Source organism: Lynx rufus, unplaced genomic scaffold, assembly GCF_022079265.1.
Source record: "Lynx rufus isolate CCGP_SWC_20201006 ecotype Redwood Valley unplaced genomic scaffold, mLynRuf1.p SCAF_7, whole genome shotgun sequence".
Classification (NCBI taxonomy): Eukaryota; Metazoa; Chordata; class Mammalia; order Carnivora; family Felidae; genus Lynx; species Lynx rufus.
Genome location: NW_025814889.1, coordinates 106,772,093 through 106,785,655, shown reverse-complemented (window position 1 = coordinate 106,785,655; position 13,563 = coordinate 106,772,093).

The following is a 13,563-nucleotide window of genomic DNA, read 5'->3' as shown; positions in this document are numbered from 1 at the left end:
AGCAGAAATGAAATAAAAGCCTATAAGATGGCAGATGTTTATAGAAGGGTTAAAGGAAGAAGATAGAGAATATAGAAATATTAAACTCTGATATAAAATTATCTCAAGTGCACAGTGTATTCTGTAGAAGCTGAAGCAAATGTTTTCTGACTGAACTATTTGAGTAAAAACCAGATATTCATGTTTGTATGTTAACATGAAAATGGAATATTTAAAATGAGTTAGATTAGGGAAAAAAGACCATCAACTTTCTTCTCCAGGCTAACCAAATTACTGATAAGCAATCAGGAAACTGTTAGTCCAAAAACTATTTGTTAATATAAGAAGAGAAAGTGGTTTGAAATCAAAGCAGAATGAAAAGTGACAAAGTAGGTAACTTTTACAGAAAAATTCTGCTCTAACAGTTTAGTTAATTCTCTGACTATATCAACTGATATTTATTGGGCACCTACTGTATATAAGACACTTTTCTGGGCAACGTGTGACTTACAGTGGCATTTAATTTACAGTCCCTGCCATCAAGAAATTTACAGTAATGTTTAAAAATACCTCAAAGGAATTTATAAATGTCAAGGTTTTAAAACTTGGAGGAAGCTTAGTGAACTCCTATTAAAAATCTTTTCTGGAGTCTCAAAAATGTTAAATAGACCTTTAACAGCTACAGAGTTGGGCTTATTTTTTATATGCCCTGACTTTCCATTAAAAGCATTCAAAAATATGAGTTAACAATACTAATGGTACTAAAAATGACAATAGAGTATTCTAAGATGACATGGCTAATTTTTTTAACATATATAATATATATATTATATATATAATATATATATGTATTTTTTAAGTTTTATTTATTTATTTTGAGAGAGAGAGAGATGGAGCATGAGAGGGGAGGGGCAGCCAGAGAGAGAGAGAGAATCCCAAGCAGGCCCTGTGCTGTCAGCATGGAGACCTACGTGGAGCTTGAACTCATGAACCATGAGATCATGACCTGAGCTGAAATCAAGAGTTGGATGCTTAATTGACTGAGCCACCCAGGCACTTCAACATAGTTAATTTCTAAGTTAACAATATAAAAAAATTGGTGCTATTAATTTAGGATAGGAAAACATTCTAAAAAAAAGAAAACAACTTTGGTGCCCTGATGAAGATGCAGATTTGGGTCATTTTGAGTTGGATGAAATATCCCATTATTCCTTCCAATTTGTAACGGCTCATTGTTAAAATATGAATGAAACAAAAATGGAAAATAAAATCAGGTCATAAAATAGAACTGAAGACAGAGTATATCATTAAATCAGAGTTAGTCCAAATCTATACCATGAATACAACGATTTTTGAAGGGATAAAAATTTGTACAACATGTTTTGAAGCAGTGTTTCACACACAAGAAACACACCCATTTGCTTTTGTCACAAACAGCAAGCCCAGGCCACATGCCCTGTGCTTCTCCACATGGGCTACATATCAACCACTATTTCATATTTAAGGAGAACTTTTTGTGATGAATGCAATGTGTTCATTAATCCCCATTCATTTTTGAAAAGTAGATTCTACTTCTGGAAGATTTCTGCAAAGCTCACAATACTGTTAGGCATATGGAGACAGTGACTCACAGAGAAATTGCAGAATATGATAGAAGCATTTCCAAATACTGTGCCTCACTGGGGTCAGAACTTTCTTCTAATCCACACAGTGCATACCAAACAGATGGAGTGTGAAAACAAATCTTTGCTGTGGGTGGCCTTATCTTTTCAGCCAAAACAGTCTACACATACCCACAAAAGATATGCATCCAATAAATTTCCTGAAAAATATTTCAGAGATTTTTCTCAAAATATTTGACTAATTTCTTTGTAATGGTTAATCCCTTTTCCAAATAATCTAATTTCTGGATACTAATTATTTTTAAAAAGTGATTGTGTCAGAAAATTCCGATTTTTTCATATTATTAAAAACACACAGTTATCCAAGTGTCCAATAATTGGAGAGTAGTTAAGGAATTTATGTTTCATTGATAGTCTTACTCAGCCAACTCTTAGAATAGGGTCATGCAGAAAAATGGAAAACTGTTTACCATGCCACATTTGGTAAGAAGTAAATATATGATTTTATGTATATTATGATTACAATTGTAAAAAATGTGTATGGAATTATTGGAAGGCTAGAGCCAAATATGAAAAAAGTAAGAAATTATGCTCCATTGTTGAGTTGAGCATATTTTTTCTGTATTATAATCAAATCTACAGTTAAATTTTATATATTTTTTTACTTTAGAAAGTGCTTAACTTTTGTCTCAACCCCTCTGTTCTTTTCTGGTCATAGCTATTGTACCACAATGAGCTGACCTACGTAAACTGAATAACACATGAGTGGATCCTAAGTCTGTTAACACTTGTCTTCCAACTAGACTTTGTGTTTACTGAGTTATCTTCATCAAGAGCTCTAGTTCAGAGTGTTTTGAAAAGCTAATTGTTACAAACAAAAATATTTTAATGCCTCAAAAAATGCCATTTTCATTTGCAAAAAAAACAAAGAGCAGATCTCATGAATTTTTAATTATAAGACTGATATAAAGATTCAAACAACTATCATTTAGTATATTGTTGGCCTTTATATGACCTTCAAATGTAGCAATTCAATAATTTATTTAGTGATAGCATTTACAAAATTCTGTCATAAGCATTAGGAGGAATGTGAAATAATAATATAAAGCTTTTGTATGAATTTTATTTTGCACAGCATTAATAAAGCAAGCCAAGTTTTTGTTGTTTCTTTTTCAATTTTTATTTTTTTTTCCCAAATGAAGGAAATGATATTTGGAGTACTTATCTGTTTCATATAAATGGATTACCATGTAATTGAGCAAACAACAGAATATAAATCAGTGCTTTACATTCTAGCATGTTCATGTTTCTCTCAGGAAAGACAAAAACAAAAACAAAACGAGAACCTGTTGCAGTCCCATGATCTTGGCCCAATGGTGTTACTCCCATGAATCCCAAGAATATTACATTACATGTTATATTACATGGCAAAAGATTTTAGAGCTGTAATTAAAATTACTAACAAGCTGACCATAAAATAGGGAGATTATGGATTATCCAGTGGGTTTAATCTAATCCCACAGACCCTTAAAATTGGAGATCTTTCTCTTGCTAGTAGCTAGAGATTAGAAGCATAGGAAGGACTTGATTTCCCATTACTTATTTGAAGGTAAAGAGGACCACACAGAAAGCATGAGAATTAAATGAATTCTGCCAACAATCAGTGGACTTAGAAGTGGACTCCAAAACCCAGATGAAAACTGCAAATTTGACTGACTTTTGAATTTAGCTTCATAGGATCCCGAGAATCCACTTAAGCTTTTTGGACTTCTGACCTCCTGAAATGTGAGATAATAAATAGCTGCTGTTTTAAGCCTTTAAATTTTTGGTAAATATTTGGTAAATTGTTATCATAGCAGGAATAGGAGTTAATACAGTGCCTGTCCTCGACTTTGCATGAAAAAAATAGAAAAGCAGATATGTTTTTACAGGTTAATTAACTTCTTCTACCTTCTTTCTCCCTATGCTTCTTCTTATTATTGATTTACTTTCCTTCTAGAGCTAGCCAAGGACAACTGGCTGTGGTGCAGTCCCCTACTAGGGATAGTTCTTTCAGGATAAACACACATGTTGAAAATCAAGCCTATCTAAACTCCCTTTTTCATGGGTGCCTGGGTGGCTCAGTTGGTTAAGTGTCCGACTTTGGCTCAGGTCATGATCTCAGTGGGCAGTTTGTGGGTTCAAGCCCTGCGCTGGGCTCTGTGCTGACAGCTCAGAGCCTGGAGCCTGCTTTGGATTCTGTGTCTTCCTCTCTCTCTGCCCCTCCCCCACTCGTGTTCTGTCTGTCTCTCTCTCTGTCTCAAAATTAAATAAAAATTAAAACTTTTTTTTTACTATTTGACAATAAATTATATTAAAAATAATTTAAACAATTAAAAACCTTTAAAAGAAAAAAGGGTTTTAAAAAATTAAAAAAATAAATAAACTCCCTTTTTCTTTAGGTCTGGCTGATAACTAGACACAAAGGTAAGGACTGCTTCTCAGATTTCCCCACTGGTTATTTACTTTTCAAGTTGCGTGACATGAAGGAACAATTCAAGGCATGAGTCTGACATGGTGAAATTTCCATCATTCTGATAGATGAGGAAGATATAATGGGATAGGTGGGTAATTTCCATTATGCCTTAAAATGCCCATGGACCTGCACATCAACAGCATGTGGGCACCTGTTAGAAATGCAGACTGCCAGTCTCCACCTCAGAACTACAAAATCAGAATCTGCATTTGAACGAGGTCTCCAGATCATGCATACACAGTAAAGTTTGAGAAGCACTGTCTTAAATTGCACTATGTGGGTGAAATATCCCTTCACACGTTAGAAGAATATCCTTGCTAACAGCATCCTCTCACTGAAGCAAGGAAATACATAGAATTAGGAGATTTCCTAAGGTTCAACTTCAGAACCACTGTTTCCTTATATTGAGCATTTATTTTGTACTAGAGATTGCTTTAAATGTTTATGTTTATTATGCCATTTAAATTTCATAACTAACATGAGGTTTAATACTAATACCCATACTTAACCTAGGAAGAAACTAAACTTTTAAAGAGGTTAATTACATTGTCTAGGGCCACTAAACTGAAATTGGAATCTAGGCAGGCTGACATCCTAGCATTTGGGTAACTGCAATTAGCCACTACATCATTATGCCTTTTATTAAGTTGCAAAGTAGGATCTAAATACTCAAGCTATCAAATGCATCAACAACTAAAATTCCATCTCCCAATTATTATTCTATACCATCTTGAAAAGCCAAATAAAATCAAAATCTTAAAATAGTCCCATATCCTTTACATATTACTTCAACATGAATCATTACAACAAACAAACCAAAAAAAAAAAAAAAAGATTTTATGGTTTCATGTAAATCGCCCTTTGTCCTGATTTGACTTAACTCTTTTTGACATTTCTACATTTCATCTGAAAGAGAAAAACAAATATATTCTATGAAAATATCTAAATATATTAAACCGTATATAACAGTAAGAAAACTTCGGTATGTATAAGATGATTAGTAATTTTTATTAAGCATTTTTGCACCAGATGTTTTCAACGTTTTTATTTATTTTTGGGACAGAGAGAGACAGAGCATGAACGGGGGAGGGGCAGAGAGAGAAGGAGACACAGAATCGGAAGCAGGCTCCAGGCTCCGAGCCATCAGCCCAGAGCCTGACGCGGGGCTCGAACTCACGGACCGCGAGATCGTGACCTGGCTGAAGTCGGACGCTTAACCGACTGCGCCACCCAGGCGCCCCACACCAGATGTTTTTTAAGAACTTCATATCCATTAAATCTTTAAATTCTTTCTGCATGCTGAGGAGTTAAACTGAGACTTGTAAGTTTAAATAATTTTCCAAAGATCACACAATAGAGCTAGAATAGCAAGTCAGACTAGTATGACAACAAAACCATATATGTAACAACACATTTTTCAATAGTTGACTACCAAATGCTTTTAATCAAATGTAGGCTGTAGCTTTCAAAAATCTCAGTTATAAAATGAACATGTAAAGAAACTTTTTTAAAAATTTTTTTAAATGTTTATTTATTTTTGAGAGACAGAGAGCACAGGGAAGGGCAGAGAGAGAGAGGGAGAAAGAGAATCTGAAGCAGGCTGTGCACTGACAGCAAAGAGCCCAATGTGGGGCTTGAACCCATGAACCGTGAGATCATGACCAGAGCCGAAGTCAGTAGCTTAACCAACTGAGCCACCTGGGTGCCATAAACATGTGAAGAAACTTTAATGGAAATTGAAGAAAGAATGATTAGATCAAAACACAATTGTTTTTAAAAAGTAAATAGAATTGAAAATGGAAAGAAAAACATTAAAACATAAGGAGATATTAATCAACTTTATCTCCTGGGCTAATGATGAGGAAAAATAATATGCATGCAAAACATTTACGACAGCACCCGGAAATTATAAGCCTTAAATATATGATTTGCTCTTGATGCTGTTGTTATTCTACGACTGTACCTTTGTCAGTGGTTCTACTATAATAATCTCATTGAAGATGAAATATATAATATTCCTCCATTATATAGTAGATATTCTAAATTTCAGAATTTCTACTCCCCTTAAAGAAAATTATAACATTTTGAATAGATATGTTAAAGACTGTTTAAATAACAAAATAAGTCATGATGCCTACATGTATTCCTTACCATTTATACTATTTTAAACTTTAAGTCACTTTTTTATGTATCATATATATTTTATTTTTTCAAGTATTTAAAAATTATTCAAAAATGATAGTGTAAGGGGCGCCTGGGTGGCACAGTCGGTTAAGCGTCCGACTTCAGCCAGGTCACGATCTCGCGGTCCGTGAGTTCGAGCCCCGCGTCGGGCTCTGGGCTGATGGCTCAGAGCCTGGAGCCTGTTTCCGATTCTGTGTCTCCCTCTCTCTCTGCCCCTACCCCGTTCATGCTCTGTCTCTCTCTGTCCCAAAAATAAATAAACGTTGAAAAAAAAAATTTAAAAAAATGATAGTGTAAATATAATACTACCAATTATTTCCTGTATCTGTACAATATGAACAAAGTAGAAACTTCTAAGATTTATTTTCAAAAATAAAAATTATGAATAAATATAAATATTCATGATACTTACAATGCTTTCTATCCTGAGCATGTAACTCTTTGTATTAAATCCAAAAATATAATTCATCAGAATGATTAATACTTCGGGTTAATGTGAGTTTCTAAGAGATGTGGTTTTGTGAATGAAGACAGCAAAAGACAGGGAAAGAAAAGTTATAGTGCATTGTAATACACAAACCATGTGGAAAAATATTTACATGACAAAATGTACTATGCTCTCATCTAGATCTTCTATACGCAAAAATATCTCCCTATGAGTACCTTACTAACTTTCCTTTACACACTAATACTTAGAGTTACTGAGGTAGCAACTTTCTCATTTTATTTTTTTAAGTTTTTTATTATTTTAATTTTTGAGAGAGAGAAAGAGACAGAGAAAGAGACAGAGAGAGAGAGAGAGAGAGAGAGACAGAGTGCAAGTGGAGGAGGGGCAGAGACAGAGACATACAGAATCCGAAGCAAGCTCCATTCTCTGGTCTGTCAGCACAGAGCCCGAACTGGGACTGGAACCCACCAACCATGAGATCATGACCTGAGCCTAAATTAGAGGCTTAACTGACTAAGCCACCCAGGCACCCCACAATTTTCTCATTTTAAATAGCCATTTTAAATTACTAAAGGGGAACTCAATAGGTTTTTATTGCTTTCACTTACTAGATAGGGCAAAAATTGATTTATAAAGGTTAAAGTTTAAGTCAGTATTTAAAATTTAATGACAGATATTAACATTGCTGGTGAAATGCAAATTTTTAACAGGAAATGCAAAATCTGAAAATTATAAAAACACCAAATTTTAACAGGGCTTATCTGTAAGTACAAGAGAAACTATCCTACCATGCCCACAAATAACTGAATGTGGATAAAGGGGAAATCTGAGAGTGGTAGGAAATTCTATGGTTCCAGCAAAAATATCCAGAAATAGTCACCCTAAATGTAATAGTTTTTACAACTAAAATCTGTAAAAAAAAAAACAAAAAAAACACATTCTATTAAAATCACCATAGTATTAGATAAATAAAAATACATTTGAATAACAAATGGGCAATAAAAGTAATTTTCACCCGAAAGGCACTTTAGCAGACTTTCCAGAAAAGCAAAGATTCCAATCAACCAACTATAATATGTCAATTATATGTTCAATATTGTACATTATTAGCCATTCTTGCCCTAAAAATTATACAACACGAATGGAAATATGAATGGAGAGAGTGAGAGATACTTGGGCTGACATGATAATAAAGAATCTGGAGCCCAAGTATTCCCAAAAAATCATTTAGCTTTTTATATATTTTCTCCAAATTTCTTCCCTACTTGTCACGTGGAAGATCAGCTTCCCCCCAAATCTTAGAGGTCAGAAGAGTACAATTTAAATATACTGGAGAGAAAGTCTATTCCAGAACTGGGAATCAAGAGTAATTAAGGGCAGAGATATATCATGTATGTGAGACTAAGAAGAATGGAGCCTATCTGGATGGAGAACACAAGTGTGGAAACTTAGTTCACTCCACAGGACAAAACAGAATTACAAAGAACATTAAAAGCTATCAGGAGGTTTTATGCAGTTGGCGAAGGATGAGTCTTGCAGATCTTAGGTAGGAAGTAACATAAGACCAGGAATATTTGGCTCCTTAATCTCTCTGTTTCTCTGTTTCCATCCCAGAAAAGTTTTACTCATTTTCCAAACTACAGACCTGAAAGTGTCAATGGCTACTAAGTTAGTTTTCTAAATATCTAGCTAGTTCATATTATTCATCATAAAATACATACATAGTTAAATAACATTGCATTATTTTTGCATATTCTATTAGGGATGATACAGAAAACCAGAAAATGACGTAGAGAAAAATACATCTTACCATGAGAAATACACCAAGGTTGGGAATGAATAATACATGTAATTACAATATTAGCTTTCTCTATTGTAGGTATCTCAATTTTTTCAAATATTCAATATGCTGCAGAGCTTAATATTACACTTGAATTTATTTCCTACCAAACAGTGTAAATTACAGTGATGTATTTTATGGGATTTAACTTAATTCATAACTACTTGTAAAAATAAAACCATATGAAAACAGATGAGGTAGTCAGGGAGCTGGGTGGCTCAGTAGGTTAAGATTACAAATCTTGATTTCACAATCTTACGGTTTGTGGGATCGAGCCCTGCATCAGGCTCTGCACTGACAGCATGGAGCCTGCTGGGGATTTTCTCTCCTTCCTTTTCCTTCTGCCCCTGCCACACACGTGCAACCTCTCTCTCACCTTCTCTGTCAAAATAAATAAATAAACTTAAAAAAAATCATAGACTAACACTGATTGTTATTCTTTTGTAATATTTCTAGCACCGAGTAGGTGCTGAATAAATGTTTTTCAATACAATGAGTTAAAATAATATTTTAAAAGTGTCACAAAGATTTCAGATTTTTTTTTCTCCTTATCCATATCTTCTCCCTTTTAAAAGCAATCAATAAATTCTTCAGGACTGAGTTTCATCAGAAGAAAATCATTTAATTGATCACAAATATTAGTCTAAATATAGTCAACCCAATTTAAATGGACAGTAGCCAATTCATTCAGAATGTAAATTCTGCAAGGATATAATCAAAGAATAGGAAAATCATTGCTTTAAAAATGCTGAATATTCACATGCATTTTAATGAGACTTGCATTTAGATGAAGACAATTAAGAAAGAAACTTTTAAACAGGTTGGAACTCAATAAACACTTCCGAAACTTTTTTTTAAAATGTAATTTGCTTTACAGCCAAGCTCTTCCCTGGCAACTTCTCTATCGGTTCTTAACGCAGCACATTCCGTGTAGTCAATGAGCCAGTTCCAAAGATATTTCAGGAACCTAGTTTGTGCTTAGGGGCAGCATTTTGGTAATTAGAACTTGTATTCTACACAAGTGGAACTTATTAGGGGGAGTACTTTAAGTGACTTAAGCAGGTAGGACTATTTGTACTTATTTTCTGAGCTGCCAATACATTAATCTAGCATCTGGTGGGGAGGGGCAGTTTGCTCTGCTCTGCCTTTAAATTTATCATTGTTTTTTTTTTTTTCTTTTCTCATTGAATTTACTGTTCTTTACCTAAGTATGCTGCTAATGCGTATACTTTCTGAGATAATATTTGCTTTCATTTTGATAACCACATTCATAGCAATTATGCTGGGCTTTGCCCATGGCATCTGTTTAATAAATGTTTGTAGAACTGAAGTAGTCTTCTGAATTTTATTAAAGAAGCCATTCATATATGTTAACTTCATTATTTTAAACAACAAAAATAAAAGCAATAATAATAATAAGTACTTAAAATAAGCCGGTCACTATTTCAAGCACTATCTATGCATCAACTAATCTTCATAACAAGCCTATTAGTAGGTGGTTTGTTTTCTCTTACACAGGAAGTGAAATTACAGGGGATTAAATATTTTTTTTCTTGGTCATACATACGGTAATGGGTAAATTCTAAATTCAAAATCCAACATTCTAGCTTCACATAATTTGTCTATTCAAACAAATCTTAAACCTAGGAGGTATTTTTGCTTATGGTTAGAAGGGAATAATTTGGAACAGATCAATGTTCACATAGATACCAACTATAAAAGGCAAATAAAACAAAGACATAATTTACTTAAAAGGATCAGAAACCTGCAGAAACAGGGAAGACCAGACAGGCTAAGTGTCTGGAAAAGAGAGAAACATGAAAGTGAAAGCTCATTATCTACAGTTGCTTTTCCCTGGAGTATTCTGGGGCTGGGCAAGAGGCAGAGAATAAAGACTATGCCGGGACAAGGACTGTGGTTGTGAGGTAAAGAAATCAGGGAACTTCCATTAATTAGGCGCAGCTGCAGCAGTCTCGCTGAAACTTCAGACACCTCACACACATATATGGGCGGTCTCCCATGGAAATATGTGACAAATCCGAATGCATATGCAGCAAAATGCAAAAAATCTAAGAAAAATCTCTGAAGTGAAGAACAGAATTTTCTATAGTCTTGGGATGGGCAAGATATAAAGACCCAACAGGGGAAAAGATGCTGGTTTAAAAAACAATACAAATAAACAAATACCACAAAGGCCTTAATGTGAAAGCTCAGGAGGAACACACCTTTCAAAAAATGGAACAAATGTAAGTAATGGAGCTTTACCAAACTGCACCCTCAGCTCAGTCTTTGACTAGATTTAGAGTTCAACTTACACTTGGTCTTTCCTGAAAGAGGAAAGTCTGAGCCCTTTCTAGAGGAGGATAATTTCATCTGTGGCCTCTAAAATTTTGTTATAAAACAAATCTCTAGCATTCAATAAAATATTACTGGAATTATTTTTAAAAGGATTAAAAATCTAGAAGAAAAACTATCAATAGCAGTCCAAAAAATGGTTTAGATAATAGATTTTATTTGTATTTACCATTTTTTTAAAATCTAGTTTTATTTTTTAGAGTGGCTCACATGAGCAGGGGAGAGGGGCAGATGGGGGGGCAGAGAGAGAGAGAGAGAGAGACAGAGAGAGAGAGAGAAAGAGAGAATCTCAAGCAGGCTCTACACACAGCATGGAGCCCAACATAGGGTTTGATCCCATGATTCTGGGATCATGACCTGAGCTGAAATCAACAGTTGGATGCTCAACTGACTGAGCTACTCGGGCACCCTGAGACCAATTTTTAAATAAAAATCTAGTTAATGTATTTTAGAAAATAGAGAAAAATAAAGAATCGTTAAAAAGGAATCAATCTTTAAAAAGGATGGGCACTGAGGAGGGCACTTGTTGGGATGAGCACTAGGTGTTGTAGGTAAGTGATGAACCATGGGAATCTACCCCAAAAACCAAGCACACACTTTACACACTGTATGTTAACCAATTTGATAATAAATTATGTTTAAAAAAAATAAAAAAATAAAAACGAATCAAGTGTGTTTTCTATAGTTGAAAATAAAATATCCGAATTTAGAAATGTAATGGGATTAATAATAATTTAAACAGATTAACAGAAATTATCCAAACTGAGTCCCAAAAGGAAAGAGGATAAATAATACAGAATAGACTTGTAGAAAACTGTGGCAATGTCAAATATAACTGAAGCATTGGAAGAAGAGGGAGAAAATGGTACAGAGGAAATGTATGAAGAAATAATGGTCATAATTTTGCCCAATCTGATAAAAAAAAAACCTTCAAAAATGCAAGGAGTTCTACAAACTCAAATCATAATAAATACAAAAAAAAAACCCACAAAACATTTCTCGGAATATAATAACAAAATGTCTACAAACAAAAATATCCTTAAAGGAGGGGAAAAAATCACTTTAGTGTGAAAAAAGCAACAGCGAGACTCTCAGGCAGGCAGGTAGATAATTAGGATAGATGAGAGAGAGAGAGAGAGAGAGAGAGATGATAGGTAGATGACAAGATAGATGATAGGTAGGGAGGTAGGGAGGTATACAGACAGATATAGATTTAGTGCCTTAATCAAACAATAAAACATTTTGTTCCTTAGAACATCTCAAAATGAGGGAATTCAAATTGATCCATATAGTTTGTTAACTACTCTTATACTGATTCCACATACTCTTTTCCAATGACTTTTAGGTTGATAAAAATAACATCTGGTATGAGTCAATTTCACATTTTTATAGGAGTATGTAATTGAATTCCTAGTTGTGCCTTAAATCTATTACCTCACTAAGAACATATATTGCAGAGGTTCTCCTTATTGAAATCATATTTCCCTCACTTTACTGGATCCAACTTAATTTTTTTAATTCAAACCATTTACATTTATTTAAATGATTCTTTCAATGTTAGATCTATTGTTTTACAAATTCTTGCTTAGAGATGTTTTAGGCACTGGAGCAGCAATAGCATTCACCTATTGTGGTTTTTTTTAATGATAGATTCCATATTTTAAACAAACAAGTATAAAATTATGCCACTGAGTTCCTTTAAACACTAAAGTCAATACATAAAAATATATACATATAATTATATATATATATGTTATATATTTTCCCCAAGTTGATAATATCTTAAGTGTATAAAGAACATTTAAAGAAAATGTAAATACAATTATAAAGAGGGAAATAATGTAGTTCTGTCTTAACAAAGGTGAAGATGCCAATATAAGGTCACTAGCAGCCCTTACACAGAAATACCAAGTACATTTGATAACTGAAGCAACAAAATTTCTTAGAAAATCCATAAATAAGTGAAACTGTTTGCTAATGATGCAGTCAGCCTGATCAAGGGTACAGACAGACCGTTTGTTAGATTTTGGCTAATTAGTTTAAAAGAAGAAAAAAAATTCAACTTATTGTTATAGTTTTTTATTTTTATAAAACCTGCCTCTGTACATAAACATAATATATAAACATATAGGAATTGGGGAAAATACAAATAAATATGTTAGGATAAAAAAAGTAGTACTTGTCAAAGTTTTTTCCACATAATTCTTCATATGTTTTGGTCTATGGCTAGGGTTAGGTGGGAAAACTGTCTTTCAAATTTTAGGTATCACTCAAGGCCCAACATCTGGTGAATAGCTATTAACTAATTGTTTCATAACTGCACATAAAGGAAAACTATAATATATGTTTAAAAACAATTACTTCATGTTATGTAATTTTAAAGGCTGTTTTGTTCTTAACATTTTGAGGAACAATCCATTTGTATATAGTAAAAATATAATTGTGTGAATATTTAAAGGGAGTTCTGGAGAAAATTAAGATTTTTCATTTCCCAATTTGGACTCATTTTAAGTCTACAGATTTACACATTTCTAGAAATCCATCTTCACTTCTCTGTATATACTCTCTCCTAAGTCAGGCTCATTTTCAGGACTTCTAATTTCAGTCACTTGTAAATGGC